The sequence below is a fragment of the Myotis myotis genome, unplaced genomic scaffold (genome assembly GCF_014108235.1).
Source record: "Myotis myotis isolate mMyoMyo1 unplaced genomic scaffold, mMyoMyo1.p scaffold_m19_p_9, whole genome shotgun sequence".
Taxonomy (NCBI): domain Eukaryota; kingdom Metazoa; phylum Chordata; class Mammalia; order Chiroptera; family Vespertilionidae; genus Myotis; species Myotis myotis.
This window is the reverse complement of record NW_023416401.1, coordinates 81,715,450-81,735,406: the sequence shown is the minus strand read 5'-3', so window position 1 is coordinate 81,735,406 and position 19,957 is coordinate 81,715,450. Positions and strand designations below refer to the sequence as shown.

Here is a 19,957-nt window from a genome sequence, read left to right as displayed (position 1 = left end):
GGGTTTAGGGAAACACCTCCATGTCTGCTCCTTTACTTACGTGAGCTATGGAATCAGACTGCTTGGAAGTTAGAAAGAAAAATAATTCGCCTTCAGCAGAGGGCTGGACAATATTTGATTGTTGTTTAGTACTGTCATGGATGGGCACTCAGGGACAGTTAAAGTCCTTGGACTGTTATTGGTGTCCTGAGATTCAGTTTCATTGAATTTACAAAGTCCTGGTCCAGGACAGGAGTCCTCTGTAGCTCGGGAAAAGTCCCAAAGCATTGTTTGGAGGGACCCCTTCCGCCACAGGGCCTCATATTATGAATTTATACATATTAAACTATATTGCTTTGGAAAGATTGAACAATAGTTGGATGAAGAGAGAAGCAGAGACCAGCATGGCTCAGTGGTCGAGTGTTGACTCGGGAGGTCACGTTTTGGTTCCTGGTCAGGGCACTTGCCTGGGTTGCTGGCTGGATTCCGGAAAGTGGAATTCCATCAGTGATCCTCTCTCATCGTTGATGTTTCTCTCTCTCCCTCTCCCTTCCTCTCTGGGAAAAAAAAAAAAAAATCAAAGAGAGAAAATAAACGTTTTAAAGAGTAAGGAAGCAGGAGGAGGCCTGGGCATCTGCAGTCCTTCAGTTTCCTGGACCTCTCACAATGCTGCGTTATTCTTTGTTGTGTGATTCTAGAGGTCCAAGATTCCCCACCCCAAACCCCAACCTGCCATATAAGATGGCTGCTAAAATACATTTAGTTTATCTAGAATTGGGTGAGAGAAATAGGATCTGGCACTTCTTGCCTTTTAATTCACTATAAAAGTTATTGATTTTATTTTTGTGTTTTACCCCCTACTAGAACTTAAGCTCCATGAGGGCAGGAATTGTTGTCTTTCTCTTTACCACCATATTGTATTGTCAGCTCTTTGCATACAGCAGGCGTTTAATAAACATTTACGGAAGGAGGAATTGAGGGATGGAGGAAAAGAAGGAACCCAGGGGGGAGAAGGACTGAGAGGAAAACCGGAAGAAAGAACACGGTGAGGAAAAAGAAAGGCTCCGCCCTGCTTCTCGAGAGCAGCCCAGACCCATCTCCCAGCCGAACTACAACTCCCAGCAGGTCCCAGCGCCTAGGGCGGGACTAGGCGGCTCAAGCAAGACCAGGCCCCAGCCCGCTAGGCTGCCGGCGTGCCTTGCGAGCGCAGGCACTGCCGCAGAGCCCGCTGGGATTTGTGGTCCGGACCGCGGACGGGGGTGGGGCCGAGAGGGAGGCGGGCAGGAGCTGGGGGGCGGGCATAGGCCCCTCCCCCGTCACTTCCTGCCGGGCTGCGGGCGCCGGAGCGGCTCCTCAGCGTTTGCGCCGGCGGTGGCCGCGTCAGATTCGGCTCCCCCTTCCTCTCACCACCCCCCGGCTCGGCGGCGCCAGCCTCCTCCGCGGCCACTCCGCCTCTTCCCTCCCGCCGTCCCTTCCTTCTCTCCCTCCTTCCTTCCTTCTTCCCCTCCTCGCCGCCGCCGCCCAGGACCGCCGGTCGGGGGACAAGCTCCAGGCAGCAGCCAGGTGAGGCGGCCGGGGCCTGACGGGGCCCGCGCCGGGGCTGCGCCGCCGGGAGGTGGGCGGCGAGTGGGGGCCTAGGCCTCGGCGGGACCGCGCGCCCCGCCTCCTTCCCGGGGCCTCTCCCAGCCTGCGGGACCTTCCCGGAGAGGAGGATCCTCCCGCGCCCCCCGCGTCGGGGTGCCCGGCGGCCTGGACCCTGGTCGCTGCCAGTTCCTCCGCCCCTTGTTGGGGCCAGAAACAGGTGCCACGCCGCCTCCCCTCCTTCCTCCTCGCGCGCGGAGTGCGGAGGCTCTTCCCGGGCCAGGGGCGCAGGGTCCCCGCGTCAAGCCCCTGAGGGCCGAGCACCCGAGAAAACCCAGCCGGGTGGGTAGCAGCACCGCTACCGACCCGTGGTCAGGGGCACCGCTCAGGTGACTGACGCGGCTGTGAGTCCCACCTGTGCCTTTTTAGGCAAATCACTGAAACTCCCGGTGTCTTAGTTGGAACAAGGGGCGAATGAGGTCCCTGCCGCTTCAGGTGGTTAAGGTTCGGTGAACTGGGGCGTATAAAGCGCTTATCGAAGTGCCAGACCCACAGCGTGTCCCAATAAAGCATCTGCATAATTTATTAGCGTGACATGCAGCCATAACTTCGTGGGCAGCGTGGACAGAAGTTGACCCACCTCCCTGCGTGGGTCTCCTTGGAGGCAGAGATGTTCAGCGTGCCCGCTTGCAGCGCCGATTTATTTGGGGCGTTAATACCTGGAAGGAGTGTACGTTTAATTGGGACGCCCTGTCAGCAGGCAGTCTGTAAAAGGTGCTGTTATTTCCACCTCCGCAGCCGAGCCAACTGCGAGATTTTCACCGGCTCTCTGTTTTCCTGCCGTCATCAGGCTGCTTGTTGTCATTCCGTTCCTGGGAAAGTTGCTGGCAGAAGCTTTCCTTGAGTTCGGCAAACGTTTTTGGAGCTCTTGCTGTGTTGCAGGCTCTGGAGGGGGTGGGGTGGGGGGGGGGGGATGTACGAAGCTGGAAAATGCCCTTTCTTGCGCTATTATATCTAACTTCTAACTTTTTTTTTTCGCTGCAGCTGTGCGCTTTTTATTCCCTCGTCCCTGTTGGCCGACTTTCCTTTTAAGCCCTTGCCCCACCTCCGTGTCGCAGTATTGCTTATGTGGAAGTTTTCTTCTGTTCCGGGGAAGATGTGTGCTTCAGTCTGTTCTGCCCCTGTTCTTTGGCTGTGGGGACATTTTTAAGGTCGCTCTTGCGTTCTGCCTGTAGCTGTAATTGTTTAGACGGTGATGGGAAGAGAGTTAAACCAGACTTTTTGGTTGATTTTTGGGCTCTCAAGAATCGGTGTGCTCGCCCAATGTAAATTACATTGCTGCTTGTTGAAGTAAAAACTAAAAATACGGCTGGATTTCACAGGGAGCAGTTTCAGTCATCCTGGTGACAGGTGGGATTTATAAAACGGCAACTCTAAGAAATACCGAGTTTCTCTTAATTCTGTGCTTAATTGTTTAGGTGTACCTTTCATTAAGGAAATGCAACTCATGGAGGTTCACATTTACAAAAGACTAAGACGTGTGTGTTTGTTCTAGTCAGTGATCCTCCTGTACATTGGATTATTTTAGGTGGATTTCCTTACTGAACTTAAAACTTTTAATTTACACCCATCTCTCAGTAACACACGATGCAAAGTGGCCTCTCTGTTTTTGACTTTTTCTTAGAATTTTCTGACATAATCTTACCATCATCTCTAGTTTAAAATCTTTGTTTGGATAACTCTTTAAAAGCACCCAGATAACTATACAAGCAAAAGAAGACATAGCAATGTCTTCTGCCATATCACAAATTGTAATGTTTGGGAAATGTTTTAATATTGCAGTAGGTAACCTAATTTAAAAAAAAAAACAACCTTTTTATTATGGAAAACATAACAAAACTCAAGTAGTATAGTGAATCTTCATATATTGGTCACCTAGCTTTGACAGTTGTTAAATTATAGCCGGTCCAATCTTGTTTCGTATAGTACACCCTCCCCCAAACTAGGTTATTTTGAAATAAATCCTAAACATAATTTTACCAGATTGCCTCAGACTCTTAATCTGTCACAAAATTTACTTTTAGTAGAATCACAGTTCTTATTTTGTTTGTTGGGCTTCTCTTCTTTATACATGATTACTATACAGCAGGAAAAAAAAAATTAGCAACCAAATTAGCTCTTGATTCAGTGCTTACCTCCTCCCTTCAAAGTTATATCCAAAATACTTCTTTGCTTCTTTGTGTACAAAAGCAACAATTCTTGAGCTATTATTAATGATTGTAATTGAAAAGTAATCAGAAATACAGATATCCCTAATCCTGTTTTGGTGGAGAGACCTACCTGTTAAATCACTTTTAATGGAGAATAGCTTTGTGTCAAAGTTAAACAACAGTTAATAATTCATAATAACTTTCAAAGTTTCTTTACAGTTTTTATGTAAATATGCTGCTATTACCTTAGGTTAAGAATTAAGCAAAGGATATTTGATTTCAAAACTGTTGTAGAATTATTTTCCAAAGACCCCACCTTCCCATCTGCTGTATTTATAAACAAATTTAGTAAGTATGAATTCATAGCTATTCATGTTTTTCTTTCTTGCTTAAAGGAAGGCTCTCCTAGAATGAAAGTTGACAGGAATATTGTTTGTCATTATTACTTAGTTTTCACATTTCTGGTCATGAACAGTTTCCAGCTTTTAGACCTATAGCATTGTTATTTCAGTTATGTAGGTTTATTTTTGAACTTGATCAGGTATGGCAAAAATGTATGTTGTGTTTCAGATATTACAACCTGAGAGATGGGGAGGAACATACATACCTCTTAAAATTAACTTAGGGGGAAAATCTAATTTGGTGTCTAAGAAAGGACACAAAAGTACTTTATTTTAAAAATGCTTAGGCCCTAGCCAGTTTGGCTCAGTGGATAGGGCGTTGACCTGCAGCCTGAAGGGTCCTGTGTTCGATTCCAGTCAAAGGCACATGCCCGGGTTACGGGCTCCATTCCCATAGGGACTGCAGAGGCAGCTGATGGATGACTCTCATCATTGATATTTCTATCTCTCCCTCTCCCTTCCTCTCTGAAATCAATAAACATATATTTAAAAAATTTTAAAAAATGCTTAGTACTTCCTAGTTGGCTTAAAGTAAAACTTTTATGTTTTTGGAATTGTTATCATAAATACTGTGCAGTTTATTCAGTCTATCATTGTTCTCTTTTAAAATTAAGCCAGAAAGCTCATTTATATGCAGATTATCTTAAGTTTAAAAATGAGCATGACTCAGAATTCCCTCCCCTCCTCCAATTCTGAAGTCCAACCATTAACATTATTCTGGGTGTAATCATTAAACCTGGGAATATCCTGTGCTGCTTCATCCAGAGTCTTTCCCCCATAAAACAGTGAAGAAGTATTTAACCTAGAGGTACAGAGTGGGTCTCAGCTTACAGGGCAACTTTCTCTGATGCCCTTTTACTGGATGGAGTGAGAGTGAAACTTACTGGTATAAATAAAGATGAAACTTTCATGAAAAAGGTATCTTTTTGTGAGATGTCATAGGGCCTTGTTTTTATTAGCCTCCGAACTGGATCATATTTCACATGCAGCTTAGTGACACAGAATTGCTCAATTTGGGGAAATGTAAACTCCTCCCCTCAAATGAGAGCTTTTGGCCTTGCTCTCCTTTTGGATTTTGGAGCCTTCAGAAGTTTTTAGAGAATTTTATGACAGATTTTGTTCTCCACTAGACCTATGACAGGTTATTTTAAATTAACTTGTGGTGGTGAAGACCTTTGTGGTTAATATGCTTCTGGTACAATTTTCTACTTGAACTTTTCCTTACGTAAAACTTTATCAAAATTAAGACTATATAGCATTTATGCTATCCTAAAAAATATAATTTACAAGTTAGAGATTGAACTACGAGAAGACATCGTTGCTATGTTTATTTTTACTGAATATTTCATTATGAAAAATTACAAATATATAACAAAGTTTAAAGAATTTTAATGTCACCTCTTATATCTATCACTTATTCTGTGCCATTAACATTTTACTACCCTTGCTTTATCACCTCTCTTCTACTTGTCCTTCTCTTTTAAATGTTTTTTTTTTTAATTGATTTCAGAGAGAGGAAGGGAGCAGGAGAGAGAGAGAGAAATATCAGTGATGAGAGAGAATCATTGATCTGCCTACTGCATACCCTCCCATGGGGATCCAGCCCACAACCCAGAATCAAACTGTGACCTCTTGGTTCCTGGGTCAATGCTCAACCATTGAGCATAATGGGTGGGTCAGAACTCTGCCTTTTTTCTTTTTTTAAAAAAATATATTTTTATTTATTTCAGAGAGGAAGGGGTGGAGAGAGAGAAACATCAGTGATGAGAGAGAATCACTGATTGGCTGCCTCCTGTACATCCCCTACTGGGGACCTAGCCTGCAACCCAGGCATGTGCCCTTGACCAGAATTGAACCCAGGACCCTTCAGTCAACTCGCTATCTGCTGAGCTAAACCAGCTAGGGCCAGAACTCTTTGCTTTTTATTTTTATTTTTTATTTTTTTAAATATATTTCATTGATTTTTTACAGAGAGGAAGGAAGAGGGACAGAGAGTTAGAAACACCAATGAGAGAGAAACATCGATCAGCCACCTCCCGCACACTCCCCACCGGGGATGTGCCCGCAACCAAGGCACCAGCCCCTGACCGGAATCGAACCCGGGACCCTTGAGTTCGCAGGCCAACGCTCCATCCACTAAGCCAAACCGGCCAGGGCTCTTTGCTTTTTTAGAGGAAATTGTCTAGTGAACCAAGATGTGCTTATCGATAAATTAAGTATTAAAAGCTTGAATAATGTTGACGAAATCCTATGTTTTTACCTATTATGGATAGGATTATAATATATAGCTGTGTTTATTTTATTCATTTATTTTTTAGCTGTGTTGATTTTAAATACCACCAGGTGCACAGTTTGCATATCTGTTTTGCTCACAACTTAATGTTCTGAACTAAAAAACCTTACCAAAGAACATAATTATTTAAAAAAAAAACAAAATTGTGAAATTATTATAAATAGCTTAATTTATTTTAAAAATATCTACGTTCCCATCGTAGTGAATAAGTTTGATGTAAAAGTGATTTATCTCGCCCTAACCGGTTTGGCTCAGTGGATTGAATGTCGGCCTGCGGACTGAAAAATCCCAGGTTCGATTCTGGTCAGGGCATGTACCTTGGTTGTGGGCACATCCCCAGTAGGAGGTGTGCAGGAGGCGTCTGATCGAAGTTTCTCTCATCGATGTTTCTAATTCTCTATCCCTTTCCCTTCCTCTCTGTAAAAAATCAATAAAATATATTTTTTAAAAAAAAGTGATTTATGTCACCAGGAAAGTGGAGGTAGAAGCAAATTATATGCAGACTTAATTGTTTCCCAGAATTACACACATTCATTTATTTGTTAAAAAAGTATATTCAGGCCGAAACCGGTTTGGCTCGGTGGATAGCGCGTCGGCCTGCGGACTGGAGGGTCCCGGGTTTGATTCCGGTCAAGGGCATGTACCTGGGTTGCGGGCACATCCCCAGTGGGGGATGTGCAGGAGGCGGCTGATCGATGTTTCTCTCTCATCGATGTTTCTGACTCTCTCTCTCCCTTCCTCTCTGTAAAAAATCAATAAAATATATTTAAAAAAAAAAGTATATTTAGTGTGCTCCTTCAAAATATATTTAGTGAAAGCAAGAGTAGGGAAATATATCCAAGAAAGTATTTGCTTTCAATTAAAAATTAGTTTTTTAAATATTACATCTGTGGCTCACCTGCTTCTGTTTAATATGGAATCTGATTTGGGAGCGAAGTGTGATGATGGCTTTGTGAGTTTATAACAGTAATGGAAGCAAAACAGGCCATTTTATTATGATACAGAGGTCATAATTGTCCTAGATGTTTGTTTTTGTCATGTCTACGAGAGGAAAAACTAAGAAAATCTATTTAAGTGCCCTAGGATCTTTTCTCCAAATCAGATTGTCCCTCTCTTTGTTGTAGCTTTTAGAACTGGTTGCCCAGTGAGTAGGTTGATTTTAGTTAACATGTTTTCTCTTTCCATTTATTGTGTAATTTTACAAGTGATATGTACCTATAAGTTTATATTTATAGATGTTTATGTGACTGAGCACAGGATTAGTGAATTTGCTGGATAATAATATTTGTTGTTCTTTCTTACCATGCGCCAGGTTAAAATTATCAGGTGAAGGTTATTTGATGCAGGAAAGGAATCTGAAAGGTCAGATTGAATTTATCTAATAATATAAAAGCTGCTGTTTATCCAGCTCTTACTTTGTGCCAAGAGTTGAAGTTGTATGTTGTGTGAGAGACACATCGATTGGTTGCCTCTCTCATGCACCCCAAAGTGGGTTGGGTAGGGAACCAGCTACTGAGGTATGTGCCCTTGACTGGGAATCAGGGAATCGAACCTGAGACTCTTCAGTGTGCAGGCTGATGCTAGACATTGCGCAGCACTGGCCAGGGCTACAGTTTATTTTTGTTTGTTGTGATAGATTGCTGCAGTCAAATTAAACTAAAATTTTTAAGCTGATTCAAAGGTTTGGGGAGTACTTAGTAAATGGGGTGGAGGATGTTTCGGTAACCTTTTGTGTTGAAGGAGGCTTTACTCTAAATTATTGCTATAATCCTTCATGAAGTTTGTTAAAAAATGATTTATTAACTATATACACCAGGTTGTTGCTAAGAACATTAGTGTTTTTGTTGTTGTTGTTGTTGTTTTGTTTTTTTGAACATTAGTGTTTTTTAAAATACATATTTTTTTTATTTCAGAGAGGAAGGGAGAGGGAGAGAGAGAAATATCAGTGATGAGAGAGAGTCATCTATTGCTTGCCTCCTGCACACCCCACATTGGGGATTGAGCCTGCAACCTGGGCATGTGCCCTTGACTGGAACTGAACCTGGGACCCTTCAGTCTGCAGGCTGATACTTTATCCACAGAGCCAAACCAGCTAGGGCAGAAAATTAATTTCTTTAGAAGTATAGTATTCTGCTTAATTGGAAGTGAGTTAAATAAGCTTCTAGTTAACTTTACAGGGTTAGGTGGTTGTTGCTCTTTTTGCTTCCCAGCCATTTCTGACATCCATTTCCTGGCTGATGGTATTAGGAATACTTACTGTAATGTTCTGTTTGGTGTGGAACTGCATCCTGAACAATTTCTTTGAATCAGTGATCTTCTGAATAAGAAGCCTCTTTGGTTGTCCACCCAGGTAGTAGTCATCTCTTATGGCTAGCCTTAAAAGGCTAGATCAATGAAATTAAATCTGCTTTTGGATTGGGGTTTTAGTGAGAGATGGTATATGAGTTTCCATTCTGTGTTTAACCTTAACTCAGGTAACTCTGTCATTATATGTCTATAATGACATATGAGTGTCTCCAGTTAATCATGAAAAGGTGTTGGAAATATGTTTATTTTGGGGATGAATTGAGCAGATAACTTAAATTGTTACTGTAATGGCTCCCCTCAGGCATGAGCTTTATGATCTAACTAGAGGCCTAGTGCAGGAAATTTGTGCATGGGGGGCGTGTGTCCCTCAGCCCAGCCTGCACCCTCTCCAATCTGGGGCCCCTCGAGGGCAGTCGGACATCCCTCTCACAATACAGGACTGCTGGCTCCCAACCACTCACCTGCCTGCCTGATTGCCTCTAATCGCTTCTGCCTGTCAGCCAGCCTGATCAACACCTAACTGCTCCCCTGCCAGTCTGATTGATGCCTAACTGCCTTCCCCTGCTGGCCTGGTTGCCCCTAACTGCCCTCTCCTGCCAGCCTGGTCACCTCCAACTGCCCTACTCTGCTAGCCCAGTCACCCCTAACTGCCCTCCCTTGCAGGCCTGATCGACTCCAACTGCCCTCCCTTGCAGGCCTGGTCCCTCCCAACTGCCCTCCCCTGCTGGCCATCTTGTGGCAGCCATCTTGTGTGTTGGAGTGATAGTCAACTTGCATATTACCTCTTTATTAGATAGGATTAGATTTTGTCTGATTCTCATGTTTTTGCTTTTTTATTTTTTATTAATCCTCAGCCGAGGATATTTTTTCATTGATTTTTAGAGAGAGTGGAAGGAAGAGGGAGAGACAGAGAGAAACATCGATATGAGAGAGATACATCGATTGGTTGTCTCCTGCATACACCCCGACCGGGGCCGGAGAACCTGTAACCAAGGTACGTGCCCTTGACCGGAATCAAACATGGGACCCTTCAGTCCGCAGGCTGACGCTCTGTCCACTGAGCCAAACACATTTTTGCTTCTTTGAAGTTCATGCTTTAGATAGATTAAAATTAACTGAGGCATGAATTTTCTACCTTTGTAGATTCCTCCCTGATAGAAATATTGTCTGCTGGTGCCATTGTGATTTTGTACAAAATGCTAGGCAGTCCTTTCCTCTGTCAGAAAGATGATAATTTACATGTAATAATAAGTCTGATTATGCTTGGATGCTTATGTTCTTTGTTGCACAATTTAACCAACCTGCTCATTAAGGCTCCATGACCCTTTACCTAGATGACAGTCAAATATACTTAAGTCAATAAGTTTTATTCTGGTTTGTGAAAGAGTGAACCTTTACAGTCTGGAACATTTAGACTAGCTACTAATTTCCCTTTTAACTAAGAATTTATCAATATAAGCACCAAACATGAAAAAAAGAATAAAGTAAAAAATACTTTTTTTGGAAGGATGAGGTTCTTTTAAGTTTGCTACATTTTTTTTCTTTCTTAGTGTGCTTTGAATGTGATTATCATTTTATGTATTATTTACTGTATACCCTAAAAAGTGATGTTTAACAGCTAACTTTGGTATGACATGTCAGTTTATAACATTTTATTTACATTACGAGTCATTCACTCAAGATTCATATGATTATTGTTTTATTAATCATGAAATTGGTGGAGGTAATATCATTTAAATCATTAAAAGGTTGAGGCCTACAAGAGTAACTTGGTCAGGATTTATTCATCTGAGCGCCAGAGTTTGGGACCCAAAACCTCAGACCCCCAATCAAGAGCTTTATCCACCATACCCAGGCAACCATGTGCTAGCTGGTTGGCCCTTATCCTAAATCAGCATTTTGTAGCCAAGAGATTTTTTACATTCTCTTGTGTCTTCTTTAGTTATGAGGTGATGTGTATTATAAATGATTCGTTACTGCTAATTAAAATGCCACTGTGAATTATTTACTTAAATTTGTGTTGGGTTCAAGGTTATTCCTATACAAATGTGAAGTTTACAAAGACAGAGACTATATCTTATTTGTGTGCTCCTCTCTTGTCAATGTCTAGAATAGTGCCTACAAATAGTAGGTGTTCAATAATTATTTATGGAATGAAAAAAGCAATGACATTTTAAAATTAAATACATTTTAATTCATTTCAGAGAGGAAGGGAGATGGAGAAAGAAATAGAAACATCAATGATGAAAGAGAATCATTGATTGGCTGCCTCCTGCACGTCCCCTACTGGGGACGAGCCCGCAACCTAGGCATGTGCCCTTGACCGGAATCAAACCCAGGACCCTTCAGTCCAAAGGCTGACACTATGCACTGAGCAAAACCGGCTAGGGCTAAAGCAATTAATTTAATTCATGCGCTTGGAATCTAGTATGTTTCTTGAGTGGGAAAGAAAGGGAATTGTGTTTAACCCACAGTCTTTCTTCTCTGCTGCTGTTTGGAGTAAGTGCTGTATGCATATATTGGTAATAAGCATGATGGTTTTGGATTATCATTTGAAAATAGTTGGAGGATTTAAAAAAAATGTTTACTTATGGAAGTGTGAATGTGTATATGAATGTCAGCCATCACTTGTGTTGTGTAATGATGTTTGGAATCCAAATGGTTGCAGACTGTTATATTTCTCCTCTCTCCTTTTTACTTTGCTTTGAGTGGTTGGCGGTTGTTTCTTACTATTTTCCTTACGTCTGACTTTAGCAGCTCCTTTTTTCGCAGTCTAATTATTTAACTTCTGTTTTGGGCTAGAAACCTAGATAATCAAATCTACCATAATTGTTGATTATAGATGGGTTTGAATGGAGGAAAGCCCCATTGGTAAAAGGCATGGACTCAATTAGGTGAGTCTTAGACATCTGTTTGGGCTGCTCAGAGGCCTTTTCCACTTTTTTAAAAAATATATTTTAATTGATTTTTACAGAGAGGAAGGGAGAGGGACAGAGAGTTAGAAACATCGATGAGAGAGGAACATCAATCAGCTGCCTCCTGCACACTCCCCACTGGGGATGTGCCTGCAACCAAGGTACATGCCCTTGACCGGTATCGAACCTGGGACCCTTGCGTCCTCAGACCGACGCTCTATCCACTGAGCCAAACCGGTTAGGGCCCTTTTCCACTTTTCATTCATGTTAGTTTTTGATTGGGTGAGATTATGGAACAAATGGTTCTAGATTGGAAAGTTGTTATTATAGTATACTACAAAAAGAAGAGCTTGAGCTATTAAAATATTGTAGAGCTAATCAAGAGCACTTGATTTTATTTCTAAAATCATTTGGACAGTAAACAGCTATTTTTTGTTTATTAAGTCACAGTAGCAGTGAGAAATTGAAATGAGCAAAATTATGTTCTAAAAATGCAAAAAGCACGATACAACAAGAGGATATAACCCTGATAAACATATATGCACCCAATGTAGGAGCACCCAAATACATAAAAAAACTCCTGGAAGATAGCAAGGGAGAGATCGACAACAATACAATTATAGTAGGGGACTTTAATACACCACTGACATCACTGGATAAATCCTCTAGACAAAAAATCAGCAAAGAAACAGCAATCCGAAATGACTCACTAGATCAGATGGACTTAATAGACATCTTCAGAACATTTCACCCCAAAGCTACAGAATATACGTTCTTCTCAAGTGCACATGGGACATTTTCAAAAATAGACCACATATTGGGTCACAAACAAAGTCTCCCCAAATTCAAGAAGATTGAAATCATACCAAGCATCTTCTCAGACCACAATGCAGTAATATTAGAAATAAACTACAATAAAAACAATCCAAAACACTTGGAAGCCGAATAGCATGTTATTAAATATTGATTGGGTTACCAATGAGATCAAAGAAGAAATTAAAAACATCCTGGAAACTAATGACAATGAAAACACAACAATCCAAAACCTATGGGACACAATGAAAGCAGTCCTGAGAGGGAAGTTTATAGTTCTACAGGCCTACCTCAAAAAACAAGAAAAAATGGTAGTAAATCATCTAACTCTACAACTCAAAGAATTAGAAAGAGAGCAACAAGAAAATCCCAGAGTGAGCAGAAGGAAGGAGATAATAAAGATCAGAGCAGAAATAAATGACATAAAAATGCAAAAAGCATCTCAAAGTGAGAAATTCTATTTGCTACCAACTCCTGCCATTTAAAAGGTGGGAAAACTCTAGATAAAGCAGACCTGAGAGTTTGAGAATTAAACTCTTATGTCACTTAAAATCCTAAAGAAGGATTATGATTTGGATTTACTAGATATAATGTGCTTTTTTTGTATTTTGCAATTTAAACTAAGAGTATTTATGTGTAAGATAACATTTTGTAAAATTTCCTGTCTAAATTGTATTTGCACACCAAGCACATGGACTTAATAGACATTTAAGGACATTTATAAATAAAATACTAGTAGTTAAGCAGTTTAAAAATCAGGCTTGTGTGATTAGGCAATATATGATGTCCAGTTCCTTCTTTAAAAAAGTAAATCTTAGTTATTCACAGCTCTCTTATCAGAAAGTAATTGAGACCAAAAAGGAAATTTCTACTGTATCCTATGTTCATGTTTATGCAGTCGTGCCTTTTGTAGACTCGAGTGTGCCAATCCAGGACATCATGTTTTTGGAAACTTCCCTACTTGGAAGTTTTAGATTTCCCCCAGACGTTAGCCATTTATATATATTCATTTTCAGAAAAAGATATCCTCTGTAAATTATTATTTCTTATTTTCCAGGGGTTTTCTAACCACATAACCTCTCAGACCTGAACCACAACAGCATTGTTCCTGGAGCACCTCTTTTTAAGGTACACATAATTTGGCTCTATAATTTCAGGCCTGTTCATAATTCATAATATTTTTAAAATTTTCAGTGACTAACGTGGAAAATGACATTTACTTCTGGCTATAATATTAGAGAAACAGAAGAGATTTTATACAGTTTGAATTTCTTTTTATTCTTGAGATTTTAATTAGAAAGCAATTAAATGCAGGGGAAATTGTTGGCAAGATGTAAAACCCGCTAGCTGGCATTGCCATATACTTTAAATGTAGAGATGTAAAAATTGACTACTGAAGTCATTAACATTATTCGTCAAATAAGTGTCTTGTTTATAGAAACTTTTGTAGTTTGCCTTTGATTTCTCAGATTGTTTATGTTAAACTTGTTTTTCAAACCTGTGGAACTAATTCAGCTTTGTTTTCTATCATGAGATAGGGTTAGGATTCAAATTCTGTTTACCACTGGCTGTGATCATTTAGACCAAAAAAGTTTTGTAAGAGTGCTCCTAGGATTTTACAGTCTTTTATCTGCAAAATATACTACTTTGTGTTTTTTTTAGCACTTTCTAAGAATTGAAAGCACATCATCATACCATATATCTGAGGTGGCAGTAGTGGACAAATTAATCCAACATCCTTTGGAATGAGGAAATTGAAGCATCAGGAAATTAGAGAACTTGTACAAAGCTCAGTGAATGGATTTACACTCATCATACTGACATTGTATAATGCCTCCCCCCGCCCCCCCCGCCCCCCCCCCCCAAAAGAACTGAATAACATCACACCGTCAGGGTTTTAGCTCTCAGATTGCTAGGACTGAGGCTTTGTCAAATACTCGATTACAAAGTGATTTGGGGAAACTGAGGCTTTGGGCAGCGGCTTGCCAAAAGTTGGATGCGTAATTGCTATCTGAATTGGGAGTAAAACTGAAAGCCACAACTCAGTCTGATTTAATTTAAAATTGTTGGTTGCTACTTAGCAGCAAGGCTGGTTTCTTAGAAACTGGGTCTTGGCACTGGTCTGTTTTGCATGAAGATGATGGTAAATGCAGTCATGTTTGTTTCTAGGTAGATGGCACATGGTTACAGACTACAATTTCCCTTTTCTAAAAGGAAAAGCCAGTTAACTATTATGTTGAACCAAGCTCCTTATTTGAGAATATGTCACAAGGTACTTCTTAAAAATCTCTAGCATATTATAGATATTCATTTTGGTTGGTTTAAAACATTTTTCTATGTTTCTATAAGTTTAGATTTTAAAAACACCTCCAGTTTATAAAAATAATGTGTTTGAGTTTAGTTATTTTTAAGAATTTATCTAGAGAAGAGAGGGGAGCTTGATAAGGTTTTAGAGCTAAAAAAGAAAGTAAGATTTGCAGCTTGTTAGGTTGCAGAGGCAATTTGTTTTTCTTTAGTACACAGTATGGTGTGATGGTTGTTCTAGGATGAACATTTAATAATGAATTCTCTTTTAGGAAGTGTTTCTTTAAATGGACCACCCAATGGTTACATTTGTGTGGAAAGAAAATCCTCCCTTGCCCAGTTGGCATTGGGCCAACTGTAAGACAGGGGCCACATTCAGTCACTTGTATTGGATGCAAAGGTCTTGAACAGCCTGGATTATTTCCAGGCATTATTTTTGGCTGATTTTATTGTCTTCTAGGTGATTGTGTCTCATCAGGGTTACTTATCCTGTGTCTTCCTCTTGAGTACCAAGTACATAATGGTCTTTTTTTTCCTCTCTCTTTTTTTTAAGTAGTTTGGTCTTATTTCTATTAAAGAACCTTTTAGTATTGTGATTTGACATATGGGCCTGCTATTGGACATTATTTGCTTGACGTTGTCTCTTTGGAAATGATTTTTTATGATGGTAGTGATTGTCATGTTTCTATACTTGTGGATGCCCTGTCTGTAGATGTTTGGATAATTATTGGAGTCAATGAATTGCTGTTTTCCAGGGGCAGGGAATGGCAGGTGCTGGGGTGGGGCGTAAAGTTGGGAGTAAGTTTACTTGCAGAAAACATACAAGCACATTACAACTAGAAAGATGTATCAGAAAAATATCTTGGAAATAAAGGTATTTTAGGCGTATTTCAAGGTTATTGTAGGAAAAGTGGTTTCTTCCTTAACTTTTCCATGTTGTTTACAAAGTTTCTCTGAGAATGGAGCTTCTCAAAAATTAAAAGAGAACAGATGATTTACAGTTGGCTGCTTAAACATCTCTTCTGCAATGATTCTCTCTCATCATTGATGTTTCTATCTCTTTCTCCCTCTCCCTTCCTCTCTGAAATCAGTAAAAACATATTTAAAAAAAAAAAATCTCTTCTGTATCTTTGAGGAAAACTAACAAATTGATTCTATCACTGGAGAATGTACAATCTGACATATAAGGGTTCACATGTAGCAGATGCTTAATAAATTTCTGTTGAATATTGAATGAGTATATCCTAAACTTGCTATTGATACTCCAAGTGCTTTATCATGGCAAGGAACTGGAGTACTTCTTTGTATCTGTGTTTTCCATACCACGCAAGATTTAATAAAGGAGTTCATTGGGGAGATATGTAGTGAAATGTTTGTGGCTATCTTAAAATCTTGTCTAGAATAAGGATGACTTCTTTCTTTTTTCTTTTTTAAACACATCTTGTTTGGAGACATCACTTATTATAATGGCCAATGATGTGTTGATTACACAAAAGTACAGATACTTCATTATAAATTATAAGTTAATCCAGTTAAAAATTAGATATTAAAAACGATGTTGTTCTATATTTGTTAAAGCAGTTATGTCACACTACAATGATTTAACAATGTTAGTTGAGAGTGAATAAGACTAAACCATTATTGTAGATAGTTCTGTAAACTGTTTCTAGAAGGGTCTGCCTTGTGTATTAAATCATTCACATTGTACTCAGTATAGCCTAGTCTTGGTAGATTCACTGCTTAGTGAAGAATATGCATTTTGTGTCTGATCACTTTTTAGCACATCATGGATTATTTTAAAAATGCTATAGTAATATTTAATGTGTTCCTGTTCCTCTTCCCACAATGCATTAAAAAGTACTTGGCACTTGTAAAATGGAAGCTGCCAGCCAAGGTGAGACTCTGTTTTTTTGAAAAGATTTTTGTATTACCAAGCCAAAGTTAGGACCCAGGAGGGGTTGAGCAGGGGACAGGGCCAAGGAGGACAGGCTTGGAATTAGGAGTCTTTTCAAAAGACGTACCCATAATTCTGTTATATCACCCCTCTTTGTGGTATAGTGCTGATATATGCTTCGTAAATTCTGGATTTAAGAATAAAATAAACGTGTTTTCCTGAGTTGGTGTCTAAAACTCTTCATATAGGAAAAGACCAAGGCCCTCATCTGTGCTGGAGGCAGGAGGCAGGGAAATAGCATAACACAGGCTTAACAGTCAAAGGTATTTTCAGTGCTGGGAAAAACTGAGGAGTCTTTGTGTTTCAAACTTTTCAACCTAATTTTACTGTGTGTAAAATACTGATGTTCTACAAGAAAACTCCAACGAAGTATTTTAATCTCTCGAGTCCCTAATCTATATGGTGGAAAACAATTCTTAAAGATAGATTAAAAAGAAAAAACAAGTTTTCAGTTAAGGATTTAATCTTCAGGACAGAGTACTGTTGAGCACCAAGTTCTAAATTTATACAGACGTAATGTATCCAAATTCCATGTTTCCCCCGAAGGCTGCTATGAGCTATATAAACAGCAATAGTCAAAAGCTTTATTTGTTCTTTGAATTATGTGGATAAACAATATATTTTTCCTCATTTATAACTATGATAGCTGCCAGGCTTCTCTTTAGGAGAGGAGCATTTGTTTGGGTAAAATATTAGCATCAGTTTTTTAGAGCCTTTGAGGTGAAAAGGGGATTTTCTTTTTCTGTATTAGAAAATATATAAGCTACTTGTTATATTAGTGTAAGATTTTATTTTGTGGATTAGTATATGTATACTTGAAACAACATCCTTGATCCCTCTACCCACTAGATACCAGTAGGTCCCCACGTTCCCCAGTTGTTACATCCAAATAATGTCTCCAGATACTGTCACATGTACCCCTCTTTAGAACCACTACTTTAGATTCTCTTTTCAGGCCTGAAGACACATAGAAGTGTTAAATTAGCAAATGACTAAAAATTTATTAGCACATGAGTACTGTTTTTTGGATTTTTGTGTTGGAAGTTAAAAATTTGTAAAGTACACAGCCTTATTAGGAGAGTAAAATTTTTTTTATTATGTTTTGAACTACTTGTTTTCAACCAGTTGTTATAAAGACATAACTTCAGGTGAACTTGAGCTTAACATTTTTGGGACATTTTACTTAAAAGTTTGTTCCCTTTCTCAACTTCTAGAAAATCTATGTATTTTTGTCTGTGATGGAAATGCTGGCAGTGGGCCTGCTGTAGATAGCATTCGCCAAAATAGATCCTTTTGGGCCCCTCCCTTTCTAAATTTAAGTCATTCATTCAAGTCTCAGACTTTCAGGAGTTACCCAGAGCAGGGTTGGAGAGCAGAGTTGGATTGCTCCTTCTGGGGTATGGGTAGACTCTGAAGCAAACACTTGCTTTTGGCTACTTTTTAAAAAATATATATTTTTGATTTCAGAGAGGAAGGGACAGGGAGAGAGAAGTAGAAACATCTATATATATAAAACCCTAAGCACTGACCACCAGGGGGCAGACGTTCAATGCAGGAGCTGCCCCCTGGTGGTCAGTGCGCTCCCACAGCTGGAGCGCTGCAGAAGCCAGGCTCACGACTGGCGAGCGCAGCTGCAGTGGTGTGAGCCTCTCCTGCCTCGCCCCTCTGGACAGCGTGCGGCAGTCACAGTGGGGCCAGGATGAGCGGGAGTGGTGCCCGGCCTGTGCTCGGGCTCCTCCCGGGCCGCCTGCCACTTTGTGCACTACTACATCCCTCGAGGGATGTAGACTGCCGGTTTCAGTCCGATCCTGTAGGAGATCTAGCCGAAACCAGCAGTCCAACATCCCCCGAGGGGTCCCCTATTGCGAGAGGTCGCAGGCCAGGCTGAGGGACCCCACCGGTACACGAATCCATGCATCGGGCCTCTAGTCAGTGATAAGAGAGTCTTGGTTGGCTGCTTCCTGCATGTACCCTACTGGGCATGTGCCCTTGACTGGAATCGAACCCAGGACCCTTCAGTCTGCAGGCTGACACTCTATCCACTGAGCCAAACCAGCTATGGCCTTTTGGCTACTTTTTGGCCTGTGACCTGTAGGTAGTGCCCTGATGTGTTGTGAGTATACTATAAATGACCTTTCTTTTTCTAGAAAAATGCCCTCAAGACAGGGTTTAGAAAGAGAGGGAGAGGAAGGAGGTGAATAAGAGAGGGAGGAGGAAGATTGAGAGAGAAATATATTTTGGCAACTGAAGGAAATAAAAACAATGAAACAATGGTTCTGGACTTGTTTCTTGACACTGGCAGCTTGTCTGCTAAGATCATTATCTAGATCCTCAGTGAAACTGCTATTTGGTTCTGATTCCAAAAGTAAACAAGAAATAACTGCAATATTGGGCAATTTTGTTGAATAGGGTACTGTTTATGCCTCTGTGATCCAAAGTCATATTGTAGCTGAGGTTTTGGATTTGGTTTGGTTTGGTTGAGGTTTGCAGTTCTTTTTGCTCTCAGCAAGAGAGAATATGCCAGGAATCCTCAAGTAACTTAATTGTTCTGGTCATTCATCTTTTTCTAGAGGTCTAGCTTTCATTAAAAATCATTTTTGAGACTTTGGAAAAAAAAGTGATGAACAATTACTCTTTAATAAAACTTCTCATTTGTTTGCTGGTTCCTGCTTTCTGTTCTTTGTTGCTACTGGTTAGTTTTTTGAGTACTTTTGCCTTCAGTATTTTCAGCTTTTTGAATGGTGGTCATGAAAATGAGCGGAACTGTCCTTATTTTGGACTTGTGGAGAAATCAGTGTATTTAGAAAGAATGCCTTTGAAATTTAGACGATACAGTCAACAATCTCCTCTGCTTCCCTAGGAGGCTTTACCAGCCACAGGAATAAAATTGCCAGTCTGAAATCTGTTCCTCTCTTCTTCTTCATCTCTATTTTTGCTTTTAGTTGTACAAATCCATAGAATGTTCTCTGCTATTCAGATTTCTCAGGGTCAAGCATTGATGTGAGTGCAACAGTTTTCTTTGGGGTCTGTAACTGAGACCATCTCAAAACAAAACTCTTAGGAAAACAAATTGATCTTTTATCATCATAAAAAGAAATAGCAGAAGTGAGAATTCTTCTCTTTCTTCAGTCAATCTAAAGGAAAGCTCTAAAGGTGCCAATCTGAGCACGTTGCCCTTAAATGGAAGCAGTATTTACATT

General features: G+C 40.2%; 1 protein-coding gene across 11 annotated transcripts in view; it reads left to right on the top strand.

Annotated features, from left to right (window-relative positions):
- The first annotated feature begins 1,295 nt into the window (after positions 1–1,295).
- Positions 1,296–19,957, top strand: part of STAU1 (staufen double-stranded RNA binding protein 1) — a 63,925-nt gene continuing 45,263 nt past the window's right edge. For 3 of the 11 annotated variants that reach the window (XM_036321656.1, XM_036321653.1, XM_036321652.1), the window contains exons 1-2: positions 1,297–1,542; positions 13,557–13,627. The gene's annotated coding sequence lies outside the window, so the exon portion shown is untranslated. Of the gene's footprint in view, positions 1,543–13,556; positions 13,628–19,957 lie in introns of all 11 variants that reach the window. The other 8 variants (XM_036321660.1, XM_036321661.1, XM_036321659.1 and 5 more) reach the window with 4 other exon arrangements.